The sequence below is a fragment of the Schistocerca americana genome, chromosome 7 (genome assembly GCF_021461395.2).
Source record: "Schistocerca americana isolate TAMUIC-IGC-003095 chromosome 7, iqSchAmer2.1, whole genome shotgun sequence".
NCBI classification, from domain to species: domain Eukaryota; kingdom Metazoa; phylum Arthropoda; class Insecta; order Orthoptera; family Acrididae; genus Schistocerca; species Schistocerca americana.
The window spans coordinates 331,404,372-331,417,957 of NC_060125.1; positions in this window are offsets into that span (position 1 = coordinate 331,404,372).

The window sequence follows — 13,586 nt, forward strand, 5'->3', positions numbered from 1 at the left end:
CAGTAGCTGACAGCAGAGTTTCGGAACTTCGTTTCGGAAAGTTGTGTCTGCGTTTAGCATAGAACTTACGGCCGTTTTACTCGATCGATTCTGTCTGAATTGACTACTTGGTGCAAGAGAGTCGACTGTAGCGCCCCTAGCATTTCATTCTTGTACTGAGTCTCGTCTGTCTCAGTAGTCACTTTAGTTTACAAAATTTCGCTTATTATGAGAGCTGTTGCTGTCTGGTTTGCACCTGAACGGTGAAGTGACGTTACAACGGACTACACTTTTTACGAAAAAATCGAAATGTAGTAATAAAATACAGGAACTAGCAATAATAACAGAGTTTATTAATGAAGCAAAATTCTTAGCGGATGTTCTTGTCAAGGGTCGTATGTTAAATTCTCTACACTTCTGAAAAGCCAAAACCCAGGAGAAATGACGTCTAAACATTACAAAACATACACATTTACTTGCTCGAGAACTACATACATTGTGTTTCTCCAAAGAATCGCCTCGCGCTTCTCTGGTGTTTCGGCAGATATTTTCTATTTCATTTTTGTAATGTGTAGCTGGAGTCAGCCAAAACAGACATAGCTCAGCACACCCAGAATAAAAGAATGTGTTTGTTTGTTTACTGTTAGGGACAAAATGATTTTTTAAATTTGAATTTTACGTTCGCAGTCGATGGAGTAGTCCTATATTAGTCTATTTAGTCTATACGATATTCATTTTCTCGATATGTATTAACTGGGACAATAAAAGGCGACGAACAACCGGCACTCCTACAGAGAATCGCGTGCTGCCCGGGCCCGCGCTCAGTGCTAGCGCCATACAGCTGCGCTTTTCAGCTGCATAGACGAATATAGTACTGGAATAGTTTGGAGACGCTCTTTCGAGACGAGCCCTAAAATTCTGCGTTAAGAATAATTTTCTCCGTAGTGTGGTTTTCCATGGACACTCAGTGTCAAATGAGAAAGGTGGTCCGATTCCATCCTTTCTTTTTTTTTTTTTTTTTTGTCAAGAGTCATCAGTCTTCTGACCGGTTCGATGCGGCCCGACACGAATTCCTGTGCTGTGCCAACCTCTTCATCTCATAGTAGCGCTTGCAACGTACGTCCTCAATTGTTTGCTCGATGTATTACAATATCTGTCGTCGTCTACAGTTTTTGCCCTCGACAGCTCCCTCTAATACCTTGTAAATTCATTCACTGGTATGTTAAGGGATATCCTGTCATCCTATCTCTTCTCCTTTGTCAAAATTTTCCAAAAAATTCCTTTGCTTTCAGGTTCTTCGCAGAACCTCCTCATTCCTTACGTTACTAGTCAACCTAATTTTCAACATTCGTCTGTAGCACCACATCTCAAATGCTTCTATTCACTTCTGTCCCGGTTTTCCCACAGTCCGTGTTTCCCTACCATACAATGCTGTGCTCCAGACATACATTCTCTACATTATGGCATATGTTTGATACTAGTAGACTTCTCTTGGCGAGGAATGCCATTTTTGGAAATGCAAGTCTGCTTTCATGTCCTCCTTGCTCCGTCATTCATTAGCTTATTTTGGTGGCTAGGTAATAGAATTCCGTAACTTCATCTACTTCCTGACCATCAGTCCTGATTTTAAATGTCCTGCTGATCTCAGTTCTGCTGTTTTTCATTACTTTCGTTTTTGTTCGATTTGCTCACAATCCGTATACTGTACTCATTAGACTGTTCATACAATTCAGCAGATTATGTAATTCTTCCTCACATTAACTCCGGATAGCAACGTCGTCAGCGAATCGTATCATTGGTATCCATTCACCTTAAATTTTAATTCCAGTCCTGAACCTTTCTTTTATTTCCATCATTGCTTCGTCGATGTACAGATTGAACAACAGGGGCGAAAGACTACATCTGTGTCTTACACCCTTTCTGGTCCGAGCATTTCGTTATGGTCGTCCACTCTTGTTACTCCCTCTTGGGTCATGTACATATTGTATATTACCCGCCTCTCCCTATAGTTTACCCCTATTTTTCTCAGAATTTTGAACGCCTTGCGCCATCTACAAAATGCGAAAACGATATTGCTAACTTCTGTCGAGAAAAAGTGCGTCTGACGACATTTAGGAGACGCACCCCTTACACTTACAAACACAACACACTATATTTGCAGCACTTGTAAATTGGCCCTTTTTACTTTATCCTCTGTATCTTGTTTTTACACTACTTGTCAAATAACATAAAAATTGTTTTTCTCCCCATATAATTCAAACTTTTTCACTTTCGAAAGAATTTGCATTTAATAAATTATTTCTATTTGCGCTCTTATTTAAGTGCAGTGTAGGCTTATACTCTGTAAAGCGTAAATACCTTTTGCTTTCAGATATTTCGATTCTCATATGGGAGAATACTAAGAGAAAACTACCAGGACATCGTGTAACCAAACAACACAAGCAAGATTTAGAAGACATGGAAGCACAGATTCCATTTCTGTAATAGGGGTAAGATCAGCCAAAAAACGTTAACTTCCGATGTTAGCAGCCGTCGACACTTTGCCCTGTTTCTGCGCATCCGCACTTCGGAGCATTCTCGGAAATTCAGGACTCCACACTCAGCTAAACCTATAGGCCACTGACGTGAGAGACGTACTCGCAACGTAGTTGACTCATGATTTGCACGCAGGCACGAAAGGGGCACGCTTTTTGAGTAGACGACTATGACCAGCAATAATTCGTTAAAACGGGCTTTATTCTGAAAACTGCAGTGAGTTATTGTTTTTAACGGAATTGTTATCTCAACAGTGGATGAGAGAAATTTTGGAGATAACAGAGACTTCATAACAAAATGATTCTACGGCTTGTAACAAAATGGTATGATAAAACTTTCAGAAAACATTCCCCACACGCAGTGGAAAACAACATTTTATACATCAACCCGCTATCGCACTGAATTCCTGCTGCGCTATATAAGGCTGGAGAACAACATACTCTTTCACGGCCTTCCACATCACGCGCGCGGAGATTCGATGCAACTCGTACAGCGCTCACTATACATGAGCTTTAAATTGCCTCCATAAATAAAAGACTAGTTGGTTTAGGTCAGGAGGACGTAGTGGCCAAGGAATTTGTCCACCTCCTCCTATTCATATGTCATTTAGAAGCCTACGAGGTCAACATTAAAGTGAGGAGCAGTTTGATTGTGCTTGAAGTATGTTTTTTGTAACATCTACATCTACATCTACATTTATACTCCGCAAGCCACCCAACGGTGTGTGGCGGAGGACACTTTACGTGCCACTGTCATTACCTTCCTTTCCCGTTCCAGTCGCGTATGGTTCGCGGGAAGAACGACTGTCTGAAAGCCTCCGTGCGCGCTCTAATCTCTCTAATTTTACATTCGTGATCTCCTCGGGAGGTATAAGTAGGGGGAAGCAATATATTCGATACCTCATCCAGAAACGCACCCTCTCGAAACCTGGCGAGCAAGCTACACCGCGATGCAGAGCGCCTCTCTTGCAGAGTCTGCCACTTGAGTTTATTAAACATCTCCGTAACGCTATCACGGTTACCAAATAACCCTGTGACGAAACGCGCCGCTCTTCTTTGGATCTTCTCTATCTCCTCCGTCACACCGATCTGGTACGGATCCCACACTGATGAGCAATACTCAAGTATAGGTCGAACGAGTGTTTTGTAAGCCACCTCTTTTGTTGATATACTACATTTTCTAAGCACTCTCCCAATGAATCTCAACCTGGTACCCGCCTTACCAACAATTAATTTTATATGATCATTCCACTTCAAATCGTTCCGCACGCATACTCCCAGATATTTTACAGAAGTAACTGCTACCAGTGTTTGTTCCGCTATCATATAATCATACAATAAAGGATCCTTCTTTCTAAGGACTCATGTTCTAGCGGAACAGGCATACTATTCACTAACATAGCGGGGAAAATTTGTCCATTGAGCTTTATAGAAGAACATGGAGACCTGACAAACAGTCACCAGCAATGATGCCTCAGCCGTTAACAGAAAATCTTCGTTAATGACGTGATTGCGCAATTTCGTGTGGATTCTCGACGGCCCATACCTGCTCATTGTGAAAACTTACAATCTGATCAGGTTGAAACGAAGCCTCATCCGTGGATAGCACATTTGGATTCATCTGAGGGATGTCACATTGTTCAGTTAACTTTTTGCACAAGTACAACCGTGCAGGATATCAGCTGCTGATGGGGCCTGTACACGCTGCATGTGGTACGCACACAGCGTGTTCTCACGTAACACTTTCCAGACGGTCATGTGATCTACATCCAACATGTTTACGCGAACACAAGGGTTGTCGTCAACTACACTAAGACGTTCCTCCTCCATTAAATGTGTCCTCGTCCTTCTATGCCTCCCCAGGTGCAAGCAGTAGGTGTACACGTCCAATTCTTCTTAAGACGGCGATCACTTGCTTCAAACATTCAGGGGTCAGAGACCGTGTTTCTGAAAATCTCTCCTGGTAAGATCCTACCGCGCCAAAGCCATTCTGTCTGCCAATCCGTACTACTAATGGTCATCTGTCAGCTCCGCATTTGAGTACATTTCTATTCTACTGTATCGGAAACCAAATCCATAGTGATCAATAAACAATTCGTGCTACGTGTTCGATGCTAGTAGAGCAGTACAGTTAATGGGATATCAACACAAGCGATGAAGTGACTCACACGTCAACCTTCATCCAACTGTTCAACGAACATTACTGGTCAGCCTAAGCATTACAGCCAAATGTAACCAAGAGAGTATTTTGAACCTTTTATGTGAGAATACCTTTCATCTAATGCAGGTAAGTTCTACATGATTGCGTAGGATTCTCTGGGCAGGGTCAAATGACATGAAAGTTTTCTGAGTACGGTAATGAGTCATAACGTAAAAGACCATACTGGAGAAACAGATGTTTCGGACATGGTTACACTGCCCTTCTTCTGGGTGTAATGGTCAACCAGCAGACCCAGAAGATTGTGAACCCAGTGGACCCAGAAGAAGGCCACTAAACCGGGGCCGAAATGATGGTTACTTTCATGTCAGTTACGTGTGATTACGCAGAGAAGCGGAAAATAAAGCCTTTCTGGACCCGTGTACATTTAACGCATTTTATCAGTTCGCATGCGCTACCTAATATATTATAAAACACCTCGCATGAAACGGAATTTTTCCGGTGCTAATACCTGGGTTCTATAGGTGATACAAAGGTAGGGTCAAGAATATTGGGTAGCCTTTGGGATAGGAAACATTTAAAAAGCCAACAGAAGTACCCACTTCCTCTGACTTAGGCAAATGGGACACATCGGTTAGTTCTTTCTGCATTTCATGTGATCCAAGGCGTATCTTAATGGTCTTACGGAGGCACCATTTACGTTAAGGATGTATCCTAATAAAACCCGGGAAGTATGGCTTTGGGTACCAAAACTGAGACGAGGATACCAAGACAGATATGCACATCAAACAGCTGTTATTTATATATTACTACATTCAGGAACTCGAACAACAGTGAATATTTTCGATATATATTTATCCGTTTCGAAGATACAAATGTTCAAAGTTACGCTAACTGTACACATAAAATAAAGCCGGCCGAAGTGGCCGTGCGGTTAAAGGCGCTGCAGTCTGGAACCGCAAGACCGCTACGGTCGCAGGTTCGAATCCTGCCTCGGGCATGGATGTTTGTGATGTCCTTAGGTTCGTTAGGTTTAACTAGTTCTAAGTTCTAGGGGACTAATGACCTCAGCAGTTGAGTCCCATAGTGCTCAGAGCCATTTTTGAACATAAAATAAGCACGTAAAATCCTGTGAGTTGAAAACGTAGTTTAAACAACGAAGTAGCAGGGAGAAATACGCTGTAAAGGGTCTCTGTAATCTGAAGCACACGAGAAATTTTATGCACATAAAATCCGGTCTGAGGTGTAGAGTTTTATAGTTTGCGTTATTTCAATTGCACCTGAGTAAATCAAAACGTCTCCTAACCAGTTAAATACTTTTAATATGATGTACCCGTGGTCTAGGGGAGCCGGCACGGTAGCTCAGCGTGTTCGGTCAGAGGGTTAGATGCCCTCCGCAATAAAAAAAACTGAGTTAATCGATCAACGATGAACTTGAATGGATGTCTTACGACGTCCGCCCCTAGTAGATGCAACGAACGAAACCGAACAAAAGGAGATAAAAAAAAAGAAAGGGGGTAGCGTCTTTGACTCATAATCAAAACGTCATCGGTCCCGGGTTCGATCCCCGCCACTGCCAAAATTTTGATAAGACTTCCGGCATAAGAAGTCAGCCTCATTCTGCCAACGGAGAGGGCGGAGGAGCGGATATAGGTTCAGGGCACTCTCTTGTCCTAGGGGTGGCGGAAGAATCAGCAATGATCAACGACATGAGGATGCAGAAGGCAATGGAAACCACTGCATAAATGACACGTAACGTGTATCCACAGGGCATGTGGCCTGTAATTGAAGATGTGTTATGATGATCTCTCCATTGGCTAAAGATTCCGGAATAGTCCCCCATTCGGATCTCCGGGAGGGGACTGCCAAGGGGGAGGTTACCATGAGGAAAAGATTGAATAATCAAGGAAAGGATAACGTTCTACGATTCGGGGTGTGGAATGTCAGAAGCTTGAACGTGGTAGGACAACTAGAAAATATGAAAAGGGAAATGCAAAGTCTCAATCTAGATATAGTAGAGGTCAGTGAAGTGAAGTGGAAGGAAGACAAGGATATCTGGTCAGATGAGTATCGAGTAATATCAACAGCAGCAGAAAATGGTATACAGGTGTAGGGTTCGTTATGAATAGGAAGGTAGGGCAGAGGGCGTGTTACTGTGAACAGTTCAGTCACTGGGTTGTCCTAATCAGAATCGACAGCAGACCAATACCGACAACGATAGTTCAGGTATACATGCCGACGTCGCAAGCTGAAGATGAACAGATAGAGAAAGTGTATGAGTATATTGAAAGGGTAATGCAGTATGTAAGGGGGGACTAAAATCTAATAGTCATGGGCGACTGGAATGCAGTTGTAGGGGAAGGAGTAGAAGAAAAGGTTACAGGAAAATATGGGCTTGGGACAAGGAATGAAAGAGGAGAAAGACTAATTTAATTCTGTAACAAGTTTCAGCTAGTAATAGCGAATACCCTGTTCGAGAATCACAAGAGGAGGAGGTATACTTGGAAAAGGCCGGGAGATACGGGAAGATTTCAATTAGATTACATCATGGCCAGACAGAGATTCCGAAATCAGATACTGGATTTTAAGGCGTACCCAGGAGCAGATATAGACTCAGATCACAATATAGTGGTGATGAAGAGTAGGCTGAAGTTCAAGACATTAGTCAGGAAGAATCAATACGCAAGGAAGTGGGATACGGAAGCACTAAGAAATGACGAGATACGTTTGAAGTTCTCTAACGTTATAGATACAGCAATAAGGAATAGCGCAGAAGGCAGTACAGTTGAAGAGGAATGGACATCTCTAAAAAGGGTCATCACAGAAGTTGGGAAGGAAAACATAGGTACAAAGAAGGTAGCTGCGAAGAAACCATGGGTAACAGAAGAAATACTTCAGTTGATTGATGAAAGGAGGATGTACGAACATGTTCCGGGAAAATCAGGAATACAGAAATACAAGTCGCTGAGGAATGAAATAAATAGGAATTGCAGGGAAGCTAAGACGAAATGGCTGCAGGAAAAATGTGAAGACATCGAAAAAGATATGATTGTCGGAAGGACAGACTCAGCATACAGGAAAGTCAAAACAACCTTTGGTGACATTAAAAGCAACGGTGGTAACATTAAGAGTGCAACGGGAATTCCACTGTCAAATGCAGAGGAGAGAGCAGATAGGTGGAAAGAATACATTGAAAGCCTATATGAGGGTGAAGATTTGTCTGATGTTATAGGAGGAGAAACAGGAGTCGATTTAGAGAAGATAGGGGATCCAGTATTAGAATCGGAATTTAAAAGAGATTTGGACAACTTACGGTCAAATAAGGCAGACGGGATTGATAACATTACATCAGAATTTCTAAAATCATTGGAGGAAGTGGCAACAAAACGACTATTCACGCTGGTGTGTAGAATATATGAATCTGGCGATATACCATCTGACTTTCGGAAAAGCATCATCCACACAATTCCGAAGACGGCAAGAGCTGACAAGTGCGAGAATTATCGCACAATCAGCTTAACAGCTCATGCATCGAAGCTGCTTACAAGAAAAATATACAGAAGAATGGAAAAGAAAATTGAGAATGCGCTAGGTGACGATCAGTTTGGCTTTAGGAAAAGTAAAGGGACGAGAGAGGCAATTCTGACGTTACGGCTAATAATGGAAGCAAGGCTAAAGAAAAATCAAGACACTTTCATAGGATTTGTCGACCTGGAAAAAGCGTTCGACAATATAAAATGGTGCAAGCTGTTCGAGATTCTGAAAAAAGTAGGGGTAAGCTATAGGGAGAGACGGGCCATATACAATATGTACAACAACCTAGAGGCAATAATAAGAGTGGAAGATCATGAACGAAGTGCTGGTATTAAGAAGGGTGTAAGACAAGGCTGTAGCCTTTCGCCTTTAATCTTCAATCTGTACATCTAGGAAGCAATGATGTAAATAAAAGAAAGGTTCTGGAGTGGAATTAAAATCAAGGTGAAATGATATCAATGATAAAATTCACAGATGACATTGCTATCCTGAGTGAAAGTGAAGAAGAATTAAATGATCTGCTGAACGGAGTGAACAGTCTAATGAGTAGTCAGTATGATTTGAGAGTAAATCGGAGAAGGACGAAGGTAATGAGAAGTAGTAGAAATGAGAACAGCGAGAAACTTAACATCAGGATTGATGGGCACGAAGTCAATGAAGTTAAGGAATTCTGCTACCTAGGCAGTAAAATAACCAATGACGGACGGAGCAAGGAGGACATCAAAAGCAGACTCGCTATGGCAAAAAATGTATTTCTGGCCAAGAGAAGTCTACTAATATCAAATACCGGCCTTAATTTGAGGAAGAAATTTCTGAGGATGTACGTCTGCAGTACAGCATTGTATGGTAGTGAAACATGGACTGTGGGAAAACCGGAACAGAAGAGAATCAAAGCATTTGAGATGTGGTGCTATAGACGAATGTTGAAAATTAGGTGGACTGATAAGGTAAGGATGAGGAGGTTCTACGCAGAATCGGAGAGGAAAGGAATATGTGGAAAACACTGATAAGGAGAAGGGACAGGATGATAGAACATCTGCTAAGACATGAGGGAATGACTTCCATGGAACTACAGGGAGCTGTAGAGGGCAAAAACTGTAGAGGAAGACAGAGATTGGAATACGTCAAGCAAATAATTGAGGACGTAGGTTGCAAGTGCTACTCTGAGATGAAGAGGTTAGCACAGGAAAGGAATTCGTGGCGGGCCGCATTAAACTAGTAAGTAGACTGATGACTTAAAAAAAAAAAAAAAGAAATATGATTGACGTGCCCTGCTGGTATAAGAAAGGAGCCAGTGCAAACATATTGCAGTCGGAGCACAAAAGATGCTAATATGCTTCTGGCTTAGAAGTGGAATACGAGCTACTTCATTCTACTCTTCCCAGAACCGTTAAAAATGTTCGCAAAAATTTAGGCATAGGAACGTATTGGCGCTTGTCATGCTGAGAGAAAAGGAAAGAGTGACAGTGGGAAATAGACGGAAAAGTAATAAATACTGGAAGACAGTGGGCAATGGTTGTGGTGTAGAAAGAGCGGATGAGACAATGACAGAGCGAGAGAAAGAAAAGGGGGACAGTGGAAGTTGAACAGTTGGTAGTGACAGAACAACGCTAGCAAAAGACTGAAGGAGACAGTGTAAGCGAGTGAGGAATCAGGAGAAGGAAAATGTAGAATTGGGTTGGAGCCAGTCATAATGAGAGACCTTATAACGACAACGAGGAAGAGAGAGACAGTTACAATGAGATGAAAAAGTAGCTGTTGGAAGGATTGAACGGGATAGTAGCAGTAAGAGAGAACAAGAGGGGGGACAGTGACAGTGGGGGGACGCAGCGTTAGTACGACAGAACAATTTAAACTACCTCTGTGGATCCATCTTGGACAGGGGACATCAAATGGTCAAGTAATTGACTATAAGTTTCGGAATTCAACTGTGCCATCTCCAGGCACCATATGCATCTCTCAAACTAAACTATATTGTCATACAATGGAATATATTCCTGGATGTCTTTAATTCAAACCGTTTCAAAAGTACACCATTCGAAGACTTGATAGCGAGTAAGTACACCTGCAGTCCAAGAACGTGGGCCTGAAAATGGCACAGTGGAATGCCGAAACTGGTTGTCAAAATAAAATAACATCCCAGTCACATTACTGTTGTCGAATTCAATTGATATTGACAATGTAGACTGCGCTTGTGAGACAGAGGACAGTGACAATTAGAGATACACAAAGGTTTAATGACAAACAGATGGGCTTAATCAATGGTGAGAAAGGGCAAGTGGGAGTGGAAGGGTATGAGCAACTTACAGGGGAGGACTAGAGGGTGTGAGCGAGTTACAGACTGGGTAGCTTGTAGGAGTGGGAGGTGACCTGCATGTTCATAGGAGTGCTACACTACTGTCCGTAAAAATTGCTACACCAAGGAGAAATGCAGATGATAACTTGGTATTCATTGGACAAATATATTATACTAGAGCTGACATGTAATTACATTTTCACACAATTTGGGTGCATAGATCCTGAGAAATCCGTACCCAGAACAACCACCTCTGGCCATAATAACGGCCTTGATACACCTGGGCATTGATTCAAACACAGTTTGGATGGCGTGTACAGGTACAGCTGCCCATGCAGCTTTAACACAATACCACAGTTCATCAAGATTAGTGACTGGCGTATTGTGACGAGCCAGTTGCTCGGCCACCATTGACCAGACGTTTACAGTTGCTGAGAGATTTGAAGAATGTGCTGGCCAGGGCAGTAGTCGAACATTTTCTGTATCCAGAAAAGCCCGTACAGGATCTGCAACATGCGGTCGTGCATTATCCTCCTGAAATGTAGGGTTTCGCTGGGATCGAATGAAGGGTAGAGCCACGGGTCGTAACACATCTGAAATGTAACGTCCACTGTTCAAAGTGCCGTCAATGGGAACAAGAGGTGACCGAGACGTGTAACCAGTGACACCCCATACCATCACGCTCGGAGATACGCCAGTATGGCGATGACGAATTCACGCTTCCAATGTGCGTTCACCGCGATGTCGCCAAACACGGATGCGACCATCATGATGCTGTAAACAGAACCTGGATTCATCCGAAAAATGACGTTTTGCCATTCGTACACCCAGATTCGTCGTTGAGTACACCACCGCAGGCTCTCATGCCTGTGATGCAGCGTCAAGGATAACCGCAGCCATGGTCTGCGAGCTGATAGTCCATGGTGCTGCAAACGTCGTCGAACTGTTCTTGCAGTTGGTTGTTGTCTTGCAAACGTCCCCATCTGTTGACTCAGGGATCGAGACGTGGCTGCACGATCCGTTACAGCCATGCGGATAAGATGCTTGTCTTCTCGACAGGTAGTGATACGAGGCCGTTGGGATCCATCACGGCGTTCCGTATTACCATACAGATCCCATCTATTCTATATTTTGCTAGCAGTCATTGGATCTCGACCAACGCGAGCAGCAACGTCGCGATACGATAAACCGCAATCGCGATAGGCTACAATCCGACATTTATCAAAGTCGGAAACGTGACGGTACGCATTTATCCTTCTTACACGAGGCATCACAACAACGTTACACCAGGCAACACCGGTCAACTGCTGTTTCTGTATGAGAAATCGGCTGGAAACTTTCCTCATGCCAGCAAGTAGCAGGTGCCGCCACCGGCGCCAACCTTTTGTGAACGCTCTGAAAAGCTAATCATCTGCATGTCACAGCATCTTCTTCCTGTCGGTTAAATTTCGCTTCTGTAGCACGACATCTTCGTAGTGTAGCAATTTTGATTGCCAGTAGTGTAATATGTTCACAAAGCAAAATATTTGGGTAAATATTTAATGGTATTGAGGAAGGAAGAATGAAGCAGCTGTTACCCAAGTATTCAGTCAGAGTATTTTAATAAACAGGAACGTGTTACCTTTCCTGTGCTCCAATAGGTGCATTATTCCTTTAGTTTCTCTGTGTGTGTGAACAATGTTTATTCAAGGTTTGGGAATACCTTTTCCTACACCCTGTAAGAATTTTCAAATAATTACGTGCAATCCAAGGCCAACACCCCCTTAATTTCTCTGATGCCGTCACGGTACTGTGCGCAGCACGACGGTCACGCAGTACCGTAGTAGCTCAGCGCAGTCCGTGGGACGGACGTGTCCCCGTGCGTGGGCGACTTGCAGTCTGTCGGTGGTGGGTGCTTTGTGCTCTGCCTCCCACTACCGCCGCCCGCTGTGCTAGCTCTCGCCACGGCACGGCTCAGCGCACCACGCACCATGTGGCCGCTAGCTCGCACGCCACGCCACGCCAAGCCGCGACAGTGGCTCGCCGGCCGCGGTTATCTGCAATTTACAGCAGCCATTGTTTCCGCATTACGCATCGCTCTCGTTTCGACCGTACATATTCGATGTTTTATGCGACTGAAACTCTGTCATTAACTATTTAGATAGCCATTCGAATGATGAAGATAACTATGGCCGCCCACGCACTGCCCCCACCCACACCCCTCCTATCCTGTTCCACACTCGACCACCTCGTTTTATTGCAAACAATGGTAGCTGCTGATATATGTTAATTCGGGAGCGTTTGAAACGCCTGGCATCCGGCGTGAATATCTGACGCGAGTGCTAATCTAATGAACGGGATGGCGAACGACAATCGGCGGTTATGCATGTGGTGCGTCGGCAAACTTACCAATAATTACACACGTGTCAGTTGGAGTACTTCGTGTGGTTACAGCATATTGTATACACCTTTAATGTCGCTTTTAATCAAGGCTAGCCACATCTATTAGCCGTCCAACACCTGAATAACGTCTGGCCGCATTGTTTTGTGGCATACAGTTCAGTTATGTAAGCCGTGAATCTAAAACACTTCCTGCCCCTTGTAATATATGGCAATGCTCTTTCACGCAGTTGATTTGTAGTAAAGTGTTCATAGTTTCTTAATGTGCAAATATTAAGTGCATGGTAAAGTTTTCATTGTAATTCTTTTCTAGCGGAAATATAGTAGCATATTCATAGGAGTTACACTTTCCGAAATCCGCTACTTTATTCGGAGAAATTACATGTTTGTACCTTAAAATTTGTTTTCAGCGTCAAAGTGATTGCTGTGTTGTGCTTAAGTTCGTGAATTCTTTCCAAAATAAGGAAATTTTTTGTGAAGCGTAAAGGGCATTTGGTCTGGCACAGCCCTGCAGTGCCGCAGCGACTGGGGAGGAGACGGAATAAAACTTTGTTTTATATCTGTCAGATACTTTGAATTTGTGATTATTCCCACTTAACTGAATCAGAATGGGCTGTTGCCTAGGTGTAACCCTTGTGTCCGTACGGTATCACAAATTTCCGCTCAAGTTCCATCTGTTAAACAGACGAATAGTTGTTCTATTAGA